Raw genomic sequence first — 21,251 nt, 5'->3', positions numbered from 1 at the left:
CACTAAATATCTCAATAATAACTATGTGGGTGAAACCAGACAATTACTATGGTGTCAAATAAATTCACACAGAAAAATGAGAAAAGACTAAAACACCATATCACTGGTGGGTGAACACTTTTCACAAAGTGATCACTTCATATCTGACCTCTCAGTCCTTGTCCTCAAAGGAAACCTGCACAACACCTTCAAAAGACGAATCTGAGAGCTTAAATACATAACTTTGCTAGATACTAAAAATCACGGCCTGAATAGAGACACTGGATTTATGGCTTATTACAACAATCTATAATCCACTAAACTCCACCCCCAAGCTTTTTTCCCCCCCACCTATGGCTGGAGAGGTGTCAACGGGCCACTTCACCTTAAATGGTCCCTTGAAATATGTATTATCTATTCCACCTTGTATTTAGCTATGACACTGAATACATTTCCCAGACCTGAAGAAGAGCTCTGTGTAAGCTCGAAAGCTTGTCTCTCTTACCAATAGAAGTTGGTCCAATAATATATATTGCCTCATCCACCTTGTCTCTCTAAAGCCCAGAGATACTCAGCTACAGGGAAGAGTCTGGAATAAACATAATTAAAAACCACAAAAAGAAGCTGACAATGTCTCTAAGGTGATCTATCCCTACACATAGCCTTCTATATATCTATCAGAGATGGTCAAAGAACATAAGAATGGCCATACTGCATCAGACCAATGGTCCACCTAGCCCATTATCCTGTCTTCTGACAGTGGCCAATGCCAGGTGCTTCACAGGGAATGAACAGAACAGGTAATCATCAAGTGATCCAGACAGAGGCTAGGGACACTCAGAGCATGGGGTTGCATCCCTACTCATCCTGGCTAATAGCCATTGATGGACCTATCCTCCATGAACTTATCTAGTTCTTTTTTCGAACACTGTTATAGTTTTGGCCTTCACAACATCCCCTGCCAAAGAGTTCCACAGGTTGACTCTTGGAACTCCATGGAACTCTTGGACTCCATGGGAAAATGTGTTTTTGTTAAAATCAAAACGTTTTGTGGGAATGTGTTGATTTTGAAATTTTTTTGACCAGTCTAAACAAAGTGTTTCAACTTTCCCATTTGGATTCTTTCTGTTTAAACTTTTGTATTACATTAAATGTTAATTTTAATATTACATATATAGGTAAGGTCTTATACTAGCAGTGGAAAAGTTAATAAGCTCATGGCAGAAGGAGGACATGCTCATTTGGGGCAGCACTTGGGCCTAAAGTTGCCAGCTCAGCTGTTAGATTTGCATTACATACTTGTTGTGTCCCAGGGTTAGGGTGAGACATCATTACAGTGCCTCACCATGAGACCATGTCATCAAGAAACATCATCATGCTGCGACATAGGTGATAACTTCACAACACAATGCTCAGATCAAAGTAACCTTCAGGAAACCTCCAGCAGTGGCTAATAAGGGAAGCTAAAATCAGGATCATCTCACTGAATTCAGGCTGAGGTGATCTGAGAGGCCTTGCTGGTGACTAACTCTGGTGCCCTCTTCCGAGAACGTCAAAAGGGCTTTCTCTAGATCTGTGCCAATGCTCAGCTACAAGTGAAAGATACTGTGCCAGTGGATTCTGAGGGCACCATGCAAGGTAGGCTGGGAGATGTAGAAGGAGACATCAGTCAACACTGAATTCACTGAAAGAATAGAAACAAGGGATTGCAGAGAATTTTCAAAGCTTAGCTACGTCTGGGCCTGCTCCCCAAGGCATGACTGTTGTGCCCCTTGGAGCCAGGGGTCTCACCCTGACTATGCAGAACCCTGTTGCTACCACATAATTGGCACTTTTTCACAGTGTTGTTGCCGGCACCCAGTGCCGAGAGGCTAGACAACAGCTGGAGTTGGTTCGCTACCCGGTGTGCTACACCCAATAATCACAACGGGGTGGAGAAGCAGAAAAGTTTATTTGCAGCTGCAAAAAGGTACAGGGAGAACAGAATCTCAAATCCTGCACCCAGAGCAGGAAGTTACACAGGCTTTTATACATCTTTTTCCCAGCATACTTGTCCAATAGCAAGCTGCCCCAAGTATCCATATAGCCAGCCAATCCAGTTCCCAGCTAGTTCCCTTGTTCTCTGTATCATTTGTTAAACCATACATAAAGCTGCTTTATTCAGCATTGTTCTTCCATATCTCCCCTGTTTGGCCTTGCTTAGTTTCAGGCAGTCTGACTCTGCAACATATTGTTGCAGATCCTCAGCATAACTGCTGCGAGTGCCTCCAGGCGGGGGGGGCCAAGGACACTTGGGCCTAGTACGCAGAGCTTCTGCGAATGCCTCCAGGCCGGAGGGGGGGGGGCAAGGACACCTGGGCCTAGTGCGAGGGGGCTTCATTGACACTCATGGTCTTCCATCCCCTCGAGTTACCTAGTGGCCATGCCCCAGTGTCCCCAACAGTGTTAACAGCTGGCATCTGAGAGTCCCAGCTGCCCCCACATCAGGGAAGCAAGATAAGAGAGGAGACTGTCTCTTCCCTCTGGAAGATAAATGCCTCCAGATTGTAGCCACTTGAGAGGTCCAGTGAAATTCATCAGTTTTGACTTGAAATGAAAGCTGTAATAAATCTTCACATTGAATAGAAGATCAAAGGCAGATCATTAGAGCTCCTGGATTCCCCTCTGAGATTGCATCCCAACACTGCCTTACTGCCAGCCTTTCTGGTGTCCAGAACCACCCTCCTCGAAAGCAGCGCTGATACGCAAGACAAAAGGACAATTTCCTCTGAACAGGCCCAGCCTAAGTCAACCCCCTGGCCACTCCCCCTTCTCCCTCTCCCCTTCCACAGGCAGCCTGCTTGCTGTAAACCACTTACTTTAAATGGCTCCCCCAGGAAGTCCTCACTACAAACTGCAGCTTCACCTGGTCTTGAGATTGGAGAGCTAATAAGGGCTGGAATGGCATAGTCCTTCTGCAGACTGGGTTCACATTGCAACAGACCTTTCCTTCCCTGTCCTGCAAGGACGCACACTGCTGCACTCTGGCCATTTCCCCCCACATGAGAAACGTCCCTTTCCTGAGGATTCAAGTCCCACAGCCTCATGGAATGGGTAATGTGCAACACAGTGGCGAGCCCCTGCCCCTCTAGCACACTCTGGGGAGTGACGTAACTTAGCATTGCCTTCCCAGCTCAGGGCTTTGGTCCTTCGTGACCGAGTCTTGCCACCAGCAGGCACCACCAGCTAGTGATTCAGCAGAAGGAGAAAATTACTCATAATGCAACTGCAGTTCTTCACATGGAAGAAATTCCTCCCCTGACTCTATTGGGAACAGCCGATGCCCAGTTGATTATCCTTCTTCCATTACTGGGGAGTGAGGCTGCGAGTGACTGGTGCTCGCCACTATATTATTACAGTGATGCCAGCCCCGGAGGCCAAAAAATCATGAGACTGGCCCCAAAACAATGGGATTTTTTAAAGAAATATCTTGGGTATTCATCTGTCTTCTGATGTTTGAATCCCCCTGCCCGGCGTAGCGCAAGAGGCTAGTGGCACTTCCCAAGCTCCCAAATATACTAAGGTGATCTTGGGCCCTGCTGCAAAAGCTGTCACCCTACATCTGCCCAGTCCTTCAATTAATTCTGCACCCAGCCCCCCTGCAAGCTCTGCCCCCTGTCTCCCATCAGTTCTGCCCCAGCCCCCGCAGTGAGACCATCCTGTTCACATTGCTCACAGAAGGGAAGGGAGAAGGGGGGGGAAGAGCCGTCCTAACATGCTGGATTCCTTAGCTCCCTCCTCCCATCCTGGGAGGACAGCCCATCCTAGGATGGAGCCCTGCCTGCTCTCCGCCACTGCTCTGATTGGCTGCTCTTCCCGAGGAGGTCGGGGGGGCAGGCAGCCAATCAGAGGGGTTTTCCTCAAGCCAGGTTAAATTGAGAAGGTGATAGAGTGTCCCCATCTGGCCAGAGAGCCCAGAGGGCATGACGAGCTGGCAGCTGTGCTGTCATCAGCCTAGAGGGTGGCACTGTGGGGCTGATCCTAATCAGAGATGGCCCTCAGCCATGGTGCTCGGAGGTGAGTTTCTCCAGGTCGCGTCGGTGTTTGAGCCAATCTCGGCTGGGCCTGTGTTATCACGAAACGCGCGGGGAGCTTCTCTCACTGGGGATGAGTCCCCTGTGAGATCAAGTTCCCTCAAGGCAGCTACACGGTACAAGTGCTGTTGAGCTGGCAGCTGCAGGGTGACTCTGGTATAGGAGCAGCTCTTCTTGTGCAGCTGGTCCAGAAATGTGGGACTCAGACTGATCAGCATGTTCATGGCATTCAGTGCATCAAGAGAGGGACGTGAAGGGCAGCTCTTCCTCCCTCCACACCAGGAATAGCCCTCTGCCACTGGCAACGCAGAGACACAGAGACCTGGGAGTGCATCTGCACCGTGCTCAGCCCACATCGGGATCTCAATACCTGGAGAGAAAGATACCGAAAATAAAGCACAGCAGCAGACTTAGCAAAAACAAAAAGTAGCACGTGTGTGTGTCTGTGTGAGTGTGTGCATGTGTACACGCTCGTGTGTGCACACGTGTAGGTGTGGTGTGCATGTTAATATATATGTGTAGAATTGAGTTACAAATCAAGTGAAAGGAAGAAAAAAACTATTTCAATTGCTGTGGGTGAAAAGTCAAAGCTACATTGTTAAAAACGCAGGAAATGTTCGATTCCTCCTCCCCTCCCCCCACCCCCCGCCCCAGTTTAAGGCATGCTGATCTTTTCCAATGCCCAGAGTTAGCTCCCATTGTTTGTTACTGGAACAAGCTGACAGGCATCATCAAATTCTCCCTCAGTCAGCGCCTGTCTGTCCAGCTGCTTCCCTCTGGGCTCCGACATGACAGAGCCGGGGCAGGTTCATTCCACCTCTGGCCAGAGGGGCTAGAACAGGCAGCCACATATAGGGGAAGGGCTTCTGTGTGCTGATCAGGATTCAGAATGAGGATGGAAAGGTGGTTTAACTCTGTAGCAAATGAGCTCCTTTGAGGGACACTGGAGTAATTAGCATTATTGGTGAGAGGTTTCCTTTGCAGGAGGAACCGACGTCAGCTGTTACTGAGCTTAACCTTAGAAACACAGGGTGAAATTTAACCCTTGTGTAATAGGTCCATTAACCTCAGTGGAGTTACCCCAAGCATAGGACTTGACCCACTGATCCCATTTTTATTGAGGACCAAATTCAGAGGGGATTCAAAGGGTGTAAAGCAGTAAGTGGGCATAACTGTCGCAGAAAAGGACAGATGAGCAGGTTGTAACAGGAAAAACAAGCACTAGGAGGGTGTGAGACGGTGTAAATCAAAGTGTCCGTGGGACTGTGGGATCAGTTGCCCTATCTGACATCCTGCTGCTGGTGACTGTTCCTGCTACAAAGCTACCGTTCCCTACGTGAAGTATGTGATGCTTCTCTTAAAGCCCCAGCTCCTAGAGTCAGGGGACTACAGGAGAATCTCAGTTTGCATACTTTTAAAAGTGAGTTTCTAGCCCTCCTGGTTCCAGAGACAAGCTTGACAAATGTTACACCTAAAGGCTCAAGAGCCAGAAGGCAGAGAAAAAAAGTCATAGGACTTGGAAGGGAACTCGAGAGGTCATAGTCCAGTCCCCTGCAGGACTAAGTATTATCTAGACCATCCCTGACAGGTGTTTGTTTAACCTGCTCTTAAAAATCCCCAATGATGGAGATCCCACAACCTCCCTAGGCAATTTCTTCCATTGCTTAACCACCCCGACAGTTAGAAAGTTTTTCCTAATGTCCAACCTAAACCCCCCTTGTTGCAATTTAAGCCCATTGCTTCTTGTCCTATCCTCAGAGGTTAACAAGAACAATTTTTCTCCCTCCTCCTTATAACAACTTTTTATGTACTTGAAAACTGTTATCCTGTCCCCCTTAGTCTTCTCTTCTCCAGACTAAACAAACCCAATTTTTACAATCTTCTCTCATAGGTCTAGAAAACATGACCTATAATCATTTCTGTTGCTCTTCTCTGGACTTTCTCCAATTTGTCCCCATCTTTCCTGAAATGTGGCACCCAGAGCTGGACACAATACTCCAGTTGAGGCCTAATCAGTGTGGAGTAGAGCGGAAGAATCACTTCTCGTGTTTTGCTTACAACACTCCTGCTAATACATCCCAGAATGATGTTCCATTTTTTTGTAACAGTGTTACACTGTTGACTTGTATTTAGCTTGTGATCTACTCTAAGCTCCAGGTACCTTTCTGCAGTACTCCTTCCTAGGCAGTCATTTCCCATTGTGCATGTATGCAGTGATTGTTCCTTCCTGTCCTCATTGAATTTCACCTTATTTACTTCAGCCCATTTCTCCCAACATTGGTTTTAAAACCATGAGATTTAAAAAAAAAAATATATCAATCTCTTGAATTTGGGGGCCTGTCTCGTGGTTTTTGAATGCCTGGGTTGACCATGCAGTGTGTGGGACACACTGCAGAGAAAGGGCTGTGTAAGTTTCCGTCACCTCTGATGTTCGCCCAGAAGGTCTCCTAGTAGCATCAGCGGATCTTTAAGCAAAGCCGATGCCTGGTGTGTGCATGCCCTTGAAACTGCTCAGTCAGATCAAACCTGAGCCATTCGCGGGTCCCCTCCCTTCTTTCCCCAGCTGCCTGGCAAATCCTTCAGAGTGAAAGGGGAGCTGAATCCCTGAGTGGTTTTATGAAACAGGAAACTGAGATGAGCCCCCTTGGCATGTGGATAATCACAACATCCCAGCCGCCTGGCCCAAGGCCCTGGCACATGCACGCCGGGGAGATGAGCTCAGGAACTGTCACCACTTCAGTGCTTGGATCCAGCAAAAACCAAACTTTTTGTTTCAGGTGGTGGTAGTTAAAACATGTGGCTTTGATCTCAAGTAAAGCTTTTATCACAGAGACTTCAGCCCTGGTGAGCGGAGAGGATAATCTTCCTTGCACACAAAAGGTCACATCTCTGCATGGGTCACGGGAGGGAGGATTTCACTCGAGTGAAAATGGTTTTCTCAGGGGCTCTCACCCAGAGTCCAGCTGGCAGCAGCTCCCAGCAAAAGCCTTTTATGAGCTCACTTACTGCCTCAGACTCTCCACGCCACTTCCTTTCATGTGCAAAGGGGGGGAAAATCTACAAAAAGTTCAAGTAGTGCAGGCTCAGAGGCTTTGCACGTTGGTATCACCGGGAGCCACCCTTAATAACAGGCAGGGCGAGAGCCCCTGGCCAGTCGCTCCCATTCCTCCTCTCTGCTCAGAAGACAGGCTGCTCTGCTTAGCTCTTGTAATGCTCGGTGGACTCCAGGGACAGTCAGCACCAGAGGCCTTGGACCATTGCTCTGGGATACGCCGGCCTGACCGGGCAGAGTAACCCTGACGAAGCCAGCGCAGTTGCTGTGGCTTTAGCCCTGTGTGGCTGTGATCTGGAGCCGGCCGTGATAACAGAGGCTCCTGGCCCAGCCGATGAGAATAGCGACGCTTCACCAGCAAAACAGCTCAGCCCTTCCCTCTCGGTGCTGACCGCAGCACAGGGGCAAGGGAGTGCGAGGGAGACAGGGTTTGAGCACCCCACAGTTCATCACCTTGGTGAGCTGGTAGCCAGCAGTGTCTAGAACAAAGCCTCCCCCACTGCGGTGTCTGCATTAGCCATGGCTCCCGGGACCTGCAGGCAGAATCCAGCTAAGAGGGGAAATGAGGGAAGCTAGGGGGCCTCACGGCATCACAGCATAGGAGGGAGGTCCAGGAAGGGACATACTCAGCACGAGGATCCACAGGTAGGGCCAGCCAGGTGAAGCTAAGGTATCTCTGTGGCTAGAGAAGGGGTTCAGATTTCTCACTCCTTTGGGGCAGGAGGCCCCATCCTGAGAGGGCAGGTTTATGGAGAAGTCACTATTATCACAACAGGCTCCAATTTCCTCACCCAGGAGCCGGGCTGCTGGCAGCTAGACATGGGGTTGAGGGGGGAGGTGGGGGTGTCAGCCCTCAGAGCTGGAAGGAGCCACAAGGGTCACTCAGGTTGGACACAAACATTGCACATACCTGCGGGGGGCAGGAGAAGAGACCGGCCGGTGTCCAAGAGGAGAGCAGCTAATGAGACAGGGCTGGCGGATAATGAGGTTTGACCCCTAGGGAGGAGCTTGTGGGCGTGTGGGACAAGGTACCATGCGGGGATTCTTCGTGATGGGAGTCCTGGGCAGGAGAGGTCATGGGGTGGGAAAGGGAGCCTGCCTGTTTTATAAAAGAGCCTCCAAAAGCGGGGCATGGAAGAGACAGCTGGGTGGGGCAGGGGGGATCTATTGAGTTAGAAATACTAACAGAACTGTAGCTCCCAGCTCCGAGCCAGGCTAAAGGTCAGGGTATGTTAACAGAGATTCAAGAGGCTGAGTTTTGCACTTAAAGCAGAGAGTCCATCTCTGTTATGTGTGAAAAACAGAGTCTCCCCCTCAAACATACAGCACTTACGCCATGGGCCCCAAACATACTGGCACATCAGTCATTTAAAAAGCAGTATTTAAGAGTTTGGGAGGGGGAGTCGGGGTGAATCGAACCTGTTTCCATATCCCTTTCACCAAATCGTTACTGAATTGTGAGATTTAACAATTGCCTCCCTTCCAGATTTCAGCCAATGCTAAAGCACAGGGCTATTTTTAAAGTTTATTACTGTGTTGAATCTAAAATTACTACTAGACGTTATTCATGTATTTCATTGCCGCAATGATGGGCGAATGTTTTAACCCTTGAATAGATCTCAGATGAAATGGAGGTTCCAGCATCTCAGCTTTTGTTAAAACAATCTGTGTTTTTGTGCCCTATGACTGAGAAGATAATCATAGAATATTAGGGTTGGACGGGACCTCAGGAGGTCATCTAGTCCAACCTCCTGCTCAAAGCAGGACCAATCCCCAACTAAATCATCCCAGCCAGGGCTTTGTCAAGCCTGACCTTTAAAATTTCTAAGGAAGGAGATTCCACCACCTCCCTAGGTAAAGCATTCCAGTGTTTCACCACCCTCCTAGTGAAAGTTTTTCCTAATGTCCAACCTAAACCTCCCCCACTGCAACTTGAGACCATTACTCCTTGTTCTGTCATCTGCTACCACTGAGAACAGTCTAGAGCCATCCTCTTTGGAACCCCCTTTCAGGTAGTTGAAAGCAGCTATCAAATCCCCCCTCATTCTTCTCTTCCGTAGACTAAACATCCCCAGTTTCCTCAGCCTCTCCTCATAACTCATGTGTTCCAGTCCCCTAATCATTTTTGTTGCCCTCTGCTGGACATTTTCCAATTTTTCCACATCCTTCTTGTCGTGTGGGGCCCAAAACTGGACACAGTACTCCAGATGAGGCTTCACCAATGTCAAATAGAGGGAAACGATCACATCCCTCAATCTGCTTATACAGCCCAAAATGCCATTGGCCTTCTTGGTAACAAGGGCACACTGCTGGCTCATATCCAGCTTCTCATCCACTGTAACCCCTAGGTCCTTTTCCGCAGAACTGCTGCCTAGCCATTCGGTCCCTAGTCTGTAGCGGTGCATGGGATTCTTCCGTCCTAAGTGCAGCACTCTGCACTTGTCCTTGTTGAACCTCATCAGATTTCTTTTGGCCCAATCCTCTAATTTGTCTAGGTCCCTCTGTATCCTATCCCTGCCCTCCAGCGTATCTACCACTCCTCCCAATTTAGTGTCATCTGCAAATTTGCTGAGGGTGCAATCCACACCATCCTCCAGATCATTTAGGAAGATATTGAACAAAACCGGCCCCAGGACCAACCTTTGGGGCACTCCACTTGATACCGGCTGCCAACTAGACATGGAGCCATTGATCACTACCCATTGAGCCCGACAATCTAGCCAGCTTTCTATCCACCTTATAGTCCATTCATCCAGCCCATACTTCTTTAACTTGCTGGCAAGAATACTGTGGGAGACCGTGTCAAAAGCTTTGCTAAAGTCAAGGAACAACATGTCCACTGCTTTCCCCTCATCCACAGAGCCAGTTATCTCGTTATAGAAGGCAATTAGATTAGTCAGGCATGACTTGCCCTTGGTGAATCCATGTGGACTGTTCCTGATCACTTTCCTCTCCTCTAAGTGCTTCAGAATTGATTCCTTGAGGACCTGCTCCATGATTTTTCCAGGGACTGAGGTGAGGCTGACTGGCCTGTAGTTTCCAGGATCCTCCTTCTCCCCTTTTTTAAAGATGGGCACTACATTAGCCTTTTTCCAGTCGTCCGGGACCTCCCCGATCGCCATGAGTTCTCAAAGATAATGGTCAGTGGCTCTGCAATCACATCCGCCAACTCCTTTAGCACGCTCGGATGCAGCGCATCTGGCCCATGGACTTGTGCTCATCCAGCTTTTCTAAATAGTCCCAAACCACTTCTTTCTTCACAGAGGGCTGGTCACCTGCTCCCCATGCTGTGCTGCCCAGTGCAGTAGTCTGGGAGCTGACCTTGTTCGTGAAGACAGAGGCAAAAAAAGCATTGAGTACATTAGCATTTTCCACATCCTCGGTCACTAGGTTGCCTCCCTCATTCAGTAAGGGGACCACACTTTACTTGACTTTCTTCTTGTTGCTAACATACCCGAAGAAACCCTGCATGTTACTCTTAACATCTCTTGCTAGCTGCAACTCCAGGTGTGATTTGGTCTTCCTGATTTCACTCCTGCATGCCCGAGCAATATTTTTATATTCTTCCCTGGTCCTTTGTCCAATCTTCCACTTCTTGTAAGGTTCTTTTTTGTGTTTAAGATCAGCAAGGATTTCACTGTTAAGCCAAGCTGGTCACCTGCCATATTTACTGTTCTTTCTACACATCGGGATGGTTTGTCCCTGTAACCTCAATAAGGATTCTTTAAAATACAGCCAGCTCTCCTGGACTCCTTTCTCCATCATGTTATTCTCCCAGGGGATCCTGAGATAATCCTGAGTCCATAACACATTTGTGCACAAACATCTTTCTGGCACCGTAGGGAGAATGCTGGGAGGGCATTAGTGTGGTGGAAGGTGGGGATAGCAGTAAGCAAATGCTTGGAGAGTGGTTTCGAATTGAGTCTGAATGCTGTCTTCAGAGATGATTGCTGGGCTTTGCAGTGTTTGTGGCTTTATAAGGAAATACATTCCAGCCACGCGACGCCCAATGAATTCAAGACTTATTTTGTGCAGGAATAACCACAGCGGGGTGATGACCCATCACCATCATCTGGACGAGCAACATATTGTCAAGCTGGACCTGCTTTTCAGAGCAGCTTCGCTTGGTGCCGCCAAGAGAGAAGGCGAGTGGGACTCTGGCTAGGCAACTCCAGTGTGGGGCTGATAGCAGCCCCAAGCTCCGCTGGCCGTGTGGTTGTCTCTGCACCGTTAGGCCAGATACCAACAAGTGCACGGAGATGCCCTGAGAGAACACGAGGAGGAGGAGCTCTGAGTGGGCAGATTTGGAAGCTGGTGAACAGATGGCAGAAGGGCTAAGTTAAAACAACTTGTCAAAGCGTGGAATGAGCCTGCAGGCAAAGAGAGACTCCATGTTCCAGGCACAGATGGAGCATGTGCCTACAAGCAGCAGCTATTGCACTATGGGGAGGGAAGTCAGAGAAGGGCACTCATTTGGGGGAAAGTGCATCCCACTTGGGAGGGAAGAACTGGACGGGAGCCTAAACAGTCCTGGCTAGGGTGCAAGCCTGGCATACAGGAGAGAGACACAGACCCATGAATGACCCCAGCACCATTCCCTCGCCAAGGAGAAGTAGGGAGGCTGCACAGGTCCGTGTGGGGCCCCAGCCCAGACAGGGTCATCACAGAGGATGGGAAACAGCAGGGCATTTTTTGGCTTCAGCCTGCCCTGTAGAAAAGAGAGGGACAGGCCTGGTCCCAAATGCACAGTCCCCAGGAAATAGGCGTGCCTGGAGCAGAGCTGGCTCTGAAGAGGAAGCCAAGGAACTAGGCCCCTCGAGAGGCCTGAGGCCAGCTTGTCCCCAGGGGTGAAATAGCAGAGATGTGGATGAGGAAAGCAACAGCCTCAGCAACAGCAGCTCCTCTGGGGCCACTAACATGGAGCCAAAGGAGAGTCTCAGCATCCCTGAGCTGGCAGCCTCCCTCCAGGGCTGGGGACACACCTGCTGAGAGAAGAGGGTGAAATTGCATCCTCCACCCCACAGTGGTGAGAGCTGCATATGCCCCTCCCTCTGGGGGGGTGGGAGATGGCTCCTTCCCACAGTGTTACCCCATCAGACCCTGCAGGGATTTCCCACATACATCACCACGGACCCTACTTGAGTGACCCCCTCTGCACGCTGCCCCTGCCCCAGACCGGGGCTTGTATCAGCACTGCTGCTGCGGGAGCTGGGCTCTCCAAGTGGCTGGGCAGTTCTGGGGAGCAGCCCTCCTCCCCTGCCCCTCCCCACAGCTGTGCACATTTGTGTTCACCACCCCAAGTTCACTGCACTCCTGTGATGCTATTGGAAGCCTCAGAAAGCCACCCCCCTAGCAAGGAGCCCCACCTCCCCAAGAAGATCAGCACTCAGAAAGTCCCTCTGCAGGCCGTCCCCCATAGGAGGATGGGTTAGGGCAGCAGTTCGCAAACTTTTGTACTGGTGACCCCTTTCACATAGGAAGCCTCTGAGTGCGACCCCCCTTATAAATTAAAAACATGTTTTTATATATTTCACACCCTTATAAATGCTGAAGGCAAAGTGGGTTTGGGGTAGAGGCTGACAGTTCGCGATCCCCCATGTAATAGCCTTGTGACCCCCTGAGGAGTCCCGACTCCCAGTCTGAGATCCCGTGCGTTAGGGATAGGCCAGTGAGGGGCCCACCTGGCCTCCCATTGACAAAGGTGCAGGCCAGCTCCTCCGTCGTGATGGGATGATGCACTGCAATGGCCTCCCTGGAAAAGCATTTGGTGTCTTTACAGTGTCTACAGTGGGGGATTGTCAGGGGACCAGGTCGTAAGCGGTCTGGCATAGTGGTCAGAGCAGGAGTCAGGCCTACTGGTTGGAGCAGGAGGTGTAGCCATGTAGTAATCATAGCAGTTGTCAGAAGATAAAGGGGGTAAGGAATTGATAGCAGGAATGCAAGAGACCCATAGATGTAGACCTGTCAGAACAGCTTAAGCAGTTAGTATGAGTATATGGCCTTCTAGCCTGAGTAGGAGTAGATGCTCAATAACTCAGCATAAGTAAGTAAACTAACAGTGACCTAAAGCCTCAAGATGGCATAAGACTTTGTTTATGGTTTTGTAATAATCACAAGTGTTGCAAACTGCTGGTCGGTAAATGCAAGAAGGCAGGTTGTAGTACAGTAGAGTACTTTTGGTGAGGAATATCAGCAGATTCTCCACCGCAGATAACCACAGTAATCCAGTTGATGTATATATTAATACACTTAATTTCATTAATATACTAAGCTATAGAGTAAGGACACCCCAATGTAATGAGGTTGAGAAAGTTAAGATATGGTCAAGGAAGGAAGAGCTATGCATACATATGCATGAGGACCATCAAGGTCTATAAAATGCCTGGTCTTAGGTACAGCTGTTGGAGTTCTTCATCACCATGCCAGAGCATCTGTCTCAACCTCTAGAGCTCTCCCCAAGGACAGAGCAAGTATATACCTGTAAAGGTGCTGGTCACTGACAGTGTTATATTACATCATCATAGTTGTGTAACCCTTCTGCCAGGTGGAGTCGGCAGCAACAAGGGCTGGGTTCAATAGTCAGGGATCCATCTTAACAATACAACACAGAACCGGCTCAAGCCCCCTCAAGCCCCCTCAGGTTTCTCAGTAACCTGAGAAAATGAAACACCACCCCTTGGCACCTCCACAAGGCAATACTTCCCTCTCACAAGCACAGAGCATGTGTATAGCAAAGAAAAGTTTAATAAAAAGGAGGGAAGTTACCCGGAATTAATTTGGGAAAATACCGCAAGCAGGATTCATAAACATAAAACCATGAGCCAACCTCCCTCCCCTCCAGAATATGTTGGCCAGTGTCTTTTGCCTCCAACAACCAAAAGTTCCTTTAACGTGTCCCTCCCTCATCCCTCCACCACACCCCACTCACAGTTGTTGTCCTTAGTCAGTGAAGACCCAGAGTTCAGAGGTGCTGCTGTGTGAATTCACCTCCCATCCCGGCTGAAGCGGGAGGCACCTTGCTCGCTCCATTGTCTGGGTGCTTGCTCTGGTGTCAGCTGCCCTGCTGGGTGACTGGCGACTTGCCGCTCTGCTCACCACCCGCCACTCCACCATCGACCGCTCTGCTCCGCCAACTGCCCTGTGGTCATCAGCGATGCACACTGTCACCTTCTGCTGCCACCTGCCTCTCTACTATAACCTCTGCAGGTTGGTTTCTTGAGGTTCCACCCGACTCTCAGTCATTGTCAGCTCTTAGTGGGGGAACCTCATTGCTGAAGCAGGCTGGACACAAATGCTGTCCCACAACTGATGATTTCAGCTCTAGTAATCACTTAATAAAACAAAAAAACTCCGAATAGAACCTTAATTATCTGTATCTTTGACCAGTGGGGAGGGGCACGTTAAACCATGCCTAGGACTCAGGCAGAGCCCACACCTCCCAGCAGGAACACCTGTCCCCACCCCCTCGAACCCTTCCCAGGCCTCTGGCATCTGAGCCCCCTGCTTAGCGAATTCAGTTCAGTTGAGGGTGACCCCCTCAATCAGGACAGGCCAAGCACAATTCTGCTGCCCTTTACTCCTACAACATTTCATTACCCCTGCACTCAGTACTACAGTGATTTGTAACCCAGCACCAGCCAAAGTTGATCACTTTGCCAACACAGATCTGTCTGGCTCACACCTAAGCGGAGTGGGTGTGTCATGTAAATAAAGTCTGGCCCTGAAGCCTTTCCCCCCCCGCAGCTCATCACTAGCTGTCAGGGGAGAGCTCGTTCAAATCTTGCTTAGACTTATTTGGATTGTTTTATTTATTGGACTAATGATTGTAATAATAAAACTGTTACAGTTACAGAAGATCTTCCCTGAGTGTCAGTGTGTTTGTCACTGCTGTGCCCTGCATGGCTCCCAAAGCAGCAATTCTGACAATACTGGGTCTGCTCTTGGGACAAGAACCTACCAAATTACAGTGTCCTAACTGGGAAAACTAAAATCAATCATGACAGGTTTCAGAGTAACAGCCGTGTTAGTCTGTATTCGCAAAAAGAAAAGGCGTACTTGTGGCACCTTAGAGACTAACCAATTTATTTGAGCATAAGCTTTCGTGAGCTACAGCTCACTTCATCAGATGCATACTGTGGAAAGTTTAGAAGATCTTATTATATACACACAAAGCATCCGATGCATCCGATGAAGTGAGCTGTAGCTCACAAAAGCTTATGCTCAAATAAATTGGTTAGTCTCTAAGGTGCCACAAGTACTCCTTTTCTTTTTTAAAATCAATCATCTAATCAACAAACAATCCATAGATCCTGCAACAGAGATCAGAGTCCAAATGCCAGAGCCAAAAGAGACAGAATCAGAACCATACATCTCCCTCTTGCATGCGCACCAGGTTATAGGCTCCGCACAGGTCTACTTTTGAGCAGAACGCAGTCAATCTAAAAGTTTGTGGATGAAAGGGAGCAGAGAGTTGTTCCAAACGGTCCTACTGGTTAGGAGTAGGAGTAGGAGAGATGTTCCAAACGGTCATCTTGTTGGTTAACCAGGAGATCTTGTGATTTTGTGGGGCCACAGATGGGGAGTGTATAGATAAAAAGGTGAGGGGAGAAATGAAGCCAAAAGCGCAATAGAATATTTGTGAGGAGCCGGAAAAGGGGCTGCAATCTGGCACACTCTAGATATACGTGCGCCAGGGTTTCCCTCACATTACAAAAAGGGCAAGTATCCGGGATGGGGGTAAACCGTGTCAGAAAGACGCCCGTGCTCACAGCTCCGTGAAGGAGCCACCAACTGATGTCCCCGATGGGCCTCGGGACCAAGGTGGAATACAGGCTGGCCCACTGAGGTTGCTCACCCCCCAAAGATGGCAGGAGGTCCCGGGTATCCCTTTGTATCAGGGCGGGACACCAGGGTGTGGGCGTGAAGGGTGTGAAGCGTGAGTGTGTATAAATATTGAGTGAGTGAGTGTGTATAAATATTTCCGTGGTGCGATTTGAAAACTGACCGGCTGCAGTTCATGCAGCCGGCTTGCAGTGAAAGGGTGAGGGGTTTGTTGGGATCGGCAGGGTAGGTGCCCAATGGAAAGGTCCGGCGGGCCTGGGGTAGAGGATGGCCAGGGTGCGCTCTCGCGCAAGGCTCGGTTGACATAAGCCCGAGCAGCGGGGGTCAAGGCGGCCTTCACCTCCTGAAGTACACGCCGGGGGGGTACAAGGGCTGGAGAGCCCCATGTGCCGAGTAAGCATCAGGGGATCCAGCCAGTCTCTCCGGTCGTAATCCAGGAGGTCTCCGACCCTCGTGACTTCCGCCAGGACCAACCTCTGGCGCACCGAGCGGGACTCCACCACCTGCACACGGAGTTGGGGATTGTGTAGCAGGGGCTCCGTGAGGAGATCTGCTCCCACGGTGGCCGCCACGGACCTGGTCGTTAGAAACAGTTTCCAGGTCCGGAGGAGGTCCTGGTAGAAGACCGGCAGCCCAGAGAGGTCTCGCGGAAAACCTCTTGGACAAAGATAAAAGAGCTGCCGGTCGTATCGGAGCCCTTGGAAGCGTCGCAGGAAGGTGTGCGCCAATATGCTCCACGTTGAACTACCTGCACTATAAAGGAGCCTCTGCAGGGCCTGGAGGCGGAAAACGCGGACCTGAGTGTACAGACACTTCAGGCCCTGCCCTCCTTCCTTCAGGGATAAATGAAGAACCCCAACAGGGGCCCAGTGCATTCCTGACCAAAAGAACTCTAGAATCAATCTCCGGAGGTGGGTCAGGAAACCCGGGGCCGGGGCCAGGGTGTTGAGCCGGTACCAGAGAGTGGACAGGACTAGTTGGTTAAGCACCAGTGCTCTCCCACGGAGGGAGAGACATCGAAGTAGCCTCATCCATTTCCGAATCCGCTCTATCACCCCGCCCTCTAAATTTTGCCAGTTCTCTGGCGGGGAAGGGTGCATGGCGGAAAGGTAAATGCCAAGATAGAGCAGTGGACCCGCACTCCACCGGATGGTCTGAAGCGCGGGTGGGAGGGAGCTTACCTGACGCCAGTCCCCCACCGCCAAGCCAGAACTCTTGACCCAGTTGACTCGGGCGGAGGAGGCTGCCGAATAGATGGCCTGGCATGCCTCCACTCGCGCCAAGTCGCCCAGGTCCTGGATCACGAGGAGCACGTCAGCGGCGTACGCCGACAGGACCAGCCGCAGCTCCGGCTCCCGCAGCACCAACCCTGTCATCCTCCTGCGGAGGAGACAGAGGAAAGGCTCAATCACCAGAGCATACAGCTGGCCCGAGAGGGGGCACCCCTGCCGCACCTCTCACCCAAAGCTGATCGGTTTGGTCAGGGTCCAGTTGAGCCTAACCAAACACTCTGCAGAGGCATACAGCACCCGGAGAAAACTCACAAACTGAGGTCTGAATCCAAACGCCTGCAGAGTGCTCAGGAGGTACCCATGGTCTACTCTATTGAACGCCTTCTCCTGATCAAGAAGGGAGGAACGACAGACCATCTCTCCGCCCGAGTTCCAAAAGGTCTCGGACTAGAAATAGGTTGTCAAAAATGCTGCGACCCGGGACAGTATAGGTCTGGTCTGGGTGGATCACGTCCACCATCACAGACCCTAGCCGCAGTGAGATTGCTTTTGCTACGATTTTGTAATCCATGCTAAGGAGTGAGACGGGACGCCAGTTTTGTAAATCGCGGCGGTCCCCCTTCTTCGGCAACAAGGCGAGCACCGCTCGCTTGCATGACAGAGGGAGGACCCCGCTCTGCAAGGACTCAGCCCAGACAGTGACTAAGTCTGGGCCGAGGATGTCCCAGAACGCGAGGTAAAACTCCATGGTCAGCCCGTCCATGCCTGGAGATTTATTGGTGGGCATGTAATGGAGGGCTTCCAAGAACTCGGCCAGGGTGAGAGGCAGCTCTAGCCGGTCTCAGTCGCCCACGCTGACTGTGGGGAGTTCCTCCCAGAGCACCCTGCAAGCGCCAGGATTGGTCGGATCCGGGGAGAAAAGGCTTGTGTAGAAGTCACGGGCCCTCCCACACATCTCCTCCGGATCCGTGAGGAGGGTGCCGTCTTCCGCTAGAAGGCAGGTGACGTATTTCTTGGCCCCCGTCATTTTCTCCAGGGCATAGAAGAAGCGGGAGCCGCGGTCCATCTCCCGAAGGAGGCGGATGCGGGACCGAACGAAGGCACCTCGGGCCCAGTGAGCTCCTCCCGCTTCTCCCGGCACGCTCCGCAGAGGGACGGGTCCTCGGGGCTGGCGGCCAGGCACCTCTCCATCTCTGAGACCTCCCGTTCCAACTGCTCTATCGCCGCATTTCACCGTCGGCTGGTGCCCCGGGTGTAGTCACGGCAGAAGAGCCGGGCGCGCACCTTCCCTAGATCCCACATCGCCGCACCGAGGGAAAGGCACGCCGCTGCTCTCGCCAGGCCAGCCAAAACTCCCGGAAGGACGTCACGAAGCTCTCATCCTCCAACAGGCTGTTGTTAAAGTGCCAATAGGCCGGCCCCAGTCTCTCTGCATGGAGGGAGACCGTTATGGTGGCTAAATGATGGTTGGAGAATGGGGCCGGCCGAATGGCGGAGGAGTGGGCCTGTGAAAAATGGAAACGGGATAAGTAAATACGGTCCAACCGAGAGTGGTGTGACCGATGGGCCTCCACCCGGACAAAAGTGAACGTGGAAGTGTCATCTGGGTGATGGTCACGCCAGACGTCCACTAGGGAGTGATGTTCGACTATTCCTCGGAGAATTTTCGCGGCGGCTGGGCTCGGCTCGGCCCCTGAGCGGTCCTGTTCCTCGAGGATGGTGTTAAAGTCCCCTCCCAGGACCAGGCACTCGTGCGAATCTAGGGTGCCGAGAAAGTCGGACACCCGCTGATAGAATTGTGGCCGCTTTGGGCTCGTTTGTGGGGCATAGATTTTAACAAGGTTGACCACGAGCCCCTCCATACGGACTCGAAGGTGCAGCAGGTGGCCTGGCACGGCCTCAGTGACTCCTAGCACCTCGGGCCGTAGGGTGGGGGAGAACATGGTCGCCACTCCAGCTTGCCAAGTCGTGAAGTGGCTAAAGTATACCCCGTCCCCCCACTCCAGCCGCCACCTGTCCTCGACGGTCGGGTCCGTATGGGTCTCCTGCAGGAAAGCTACAGAGTACCCCCCTTCCCGAAGGTAAGAGAGCACCTGGGACCTGCGGAGAGCCGTCCTACAGCCCCTGGTGTTCAAGGTTGCAATAATGAGAGGCGTCATGCGGAGGGCTGCGGGGGTGGGGGTTCCTTATTGGTGGGGGTGTTCGTGGCCCCCGGCGGGTTGCGCAGCAACTCGTGACCCATCCCGTGGACGAGTAAATCTTTTCGGAAGCTGCGGGCCCGCTTGTAGGCCGCAGCACCGCACTTTCTTTGCCCCCTGCCCTCCTTTATAAGGGCCCTTGTGGCCTGAAGAATTTGATCAAAGTCCCCCCATAGCTGAAGAGCCAGCTGTACCCTGTTGCGGGCGCCATGGGTGTGTTCTAGGAACTTCCGTAGTGCATGCCGCAGCTCATGGGGGGGTGGGGTTACGACTTCCGGGGTGTTCCCTGGTGGGGCTCTTAATGCAGCCTCGTGGTCCGCTAAGGCGGGTAGGCAGGGTGCAGACCACCGGCGGGGCGTCTGACAGGCTGGAGTTATTAAATCCATTTCACGCCTTGGGGTGGAAGGGGATGGCGGGGGAAAAATTGCAACTCCTAATGGGTCGCAGCTAGAAAGTGCAAAGGCTGCTCCCTGTGGGGGATCTGCGGAAGGCGGGAAAGAAATAACCTCAGGGGCAGCAATAGCATTGCAGGAGGAGGGGAATTGGGCAGGGACGGGGTGGGGGCAGGGGCAGAGGTAAGGCTCTGGGCTTCAGGAGGCGAGCAGCTAAAAGAAGGTGCCTCCTGAGCAGAGTCGAGGGTTAAAGGGTAAGGGAGGGGGCTCTCAGTGACGCTAGGCACTTAGTGATGCTAGTAACTTAGAAACCAATTTCTGGACCAGGCAACAGAGCTGAAACGTGGCTCAGCAAACTTGTTGGTTGGCCAGGGCCGAGAAGAGCGGAGATGGAGGGAGTGCCAGGGACAGGTGCAGATCACCCAGTCTGCCAAGGGCACTGGTAACTACAGGGCTGGGGTGCGGGGAGGCCAGGGGACACTGCGGTTTGTCAGTGGTGTGGCGGAGTGAAGTCAAGGTCTATGTTTAACTTGGTGGCATTTCTCTGACTGTAACCCACCCACCTGAGCAATTCCAGACAGTCAGGAATGGTCTCGGCAGCACGGGCCAGAATGGGCCACAGGCCCAAATCCACGGGCCAGTGGATTTGGGTGAAAATTGGAAAAACCAAAAGGGGGAAGTGGGAGACACACATGGAGTCCCTGGCAGCTGGCCAGCAACTTTAACCAGCTCTGTAATGGCCCATCTGTCATTGACCCCGTCCAGCATCCTTCCCAGCTCCACCCTGTCATCCCAAAGGAGTCTGCCTGGGGACACCCGGAAATACGTCTCTCCCAGACGGAAAGAAAATACATGAGAATGGAGCGGGGGAAAGAATGTGGAGAAGGAGTTGCACACTGCAGCCCTGTGGGAGGAGGAATAAGGGACCCTGATGGGGGAGGAATGGGGAAGAAATGGGGGGACACAGAGTCCCTGGCACTGTGGAGAAGGGGGACACAGGGGAAAAGGAGGAATGAGGAACCACACTGGCAATTCCTGTCTCCTGCCACCAGCTGTATGCACACAGAACCCCTGGTGGATGAGGGAGGGGGATGGGTAGCACACAGAGCCCCTGGAACGAGGGAGGGTGCAGGGAGTCCCTCAATAGAGGGGGATTGGAGGGAGGCGTGGGGGAATAGAAGGAGGGATACAAGGGGCCCCTGCAGGGTGCAATACACTCAGCCTACACAAGCTAGGAAGCGTCCATGCTTTTCTGTCAGGACCTTTTCATGTTGCTGTCACACTTTATTTTATTCCCATCCAAATCTCCTGGGAGTTTTCCTCTCCCTGCCCAATTTCATTGTTACAACTCTTCTGGCTTCAGCTCTCCCAGCTAGGATCCTTCCCCCAGACACCTTCTCCAGTGGTCCCTAAACCTGGAAAAGCATTTGCACTTAAAAAGCTGAGGAACACATAGCATGGGCCCACATGAGCAACAAAGCACG

This window comes from Lepidochelys olivacea (genome assembly GCF_965140295.1).
Source record: "Lepidochelys olivacea isolate rLepOli2 genome assembly, chromosome: 18".
Taxonomy (NCBI): domain Eukaryota; kingdom Metazoa; phylum Chordata; order Testudines; family Cheloniidae; genus Lepidochelys; species Lepidochelys olivacea.
The sequence above is the reverse complement of the archived record's forward strand: the minus strand, read 5'-3'. Positions refer to the sequence as shown.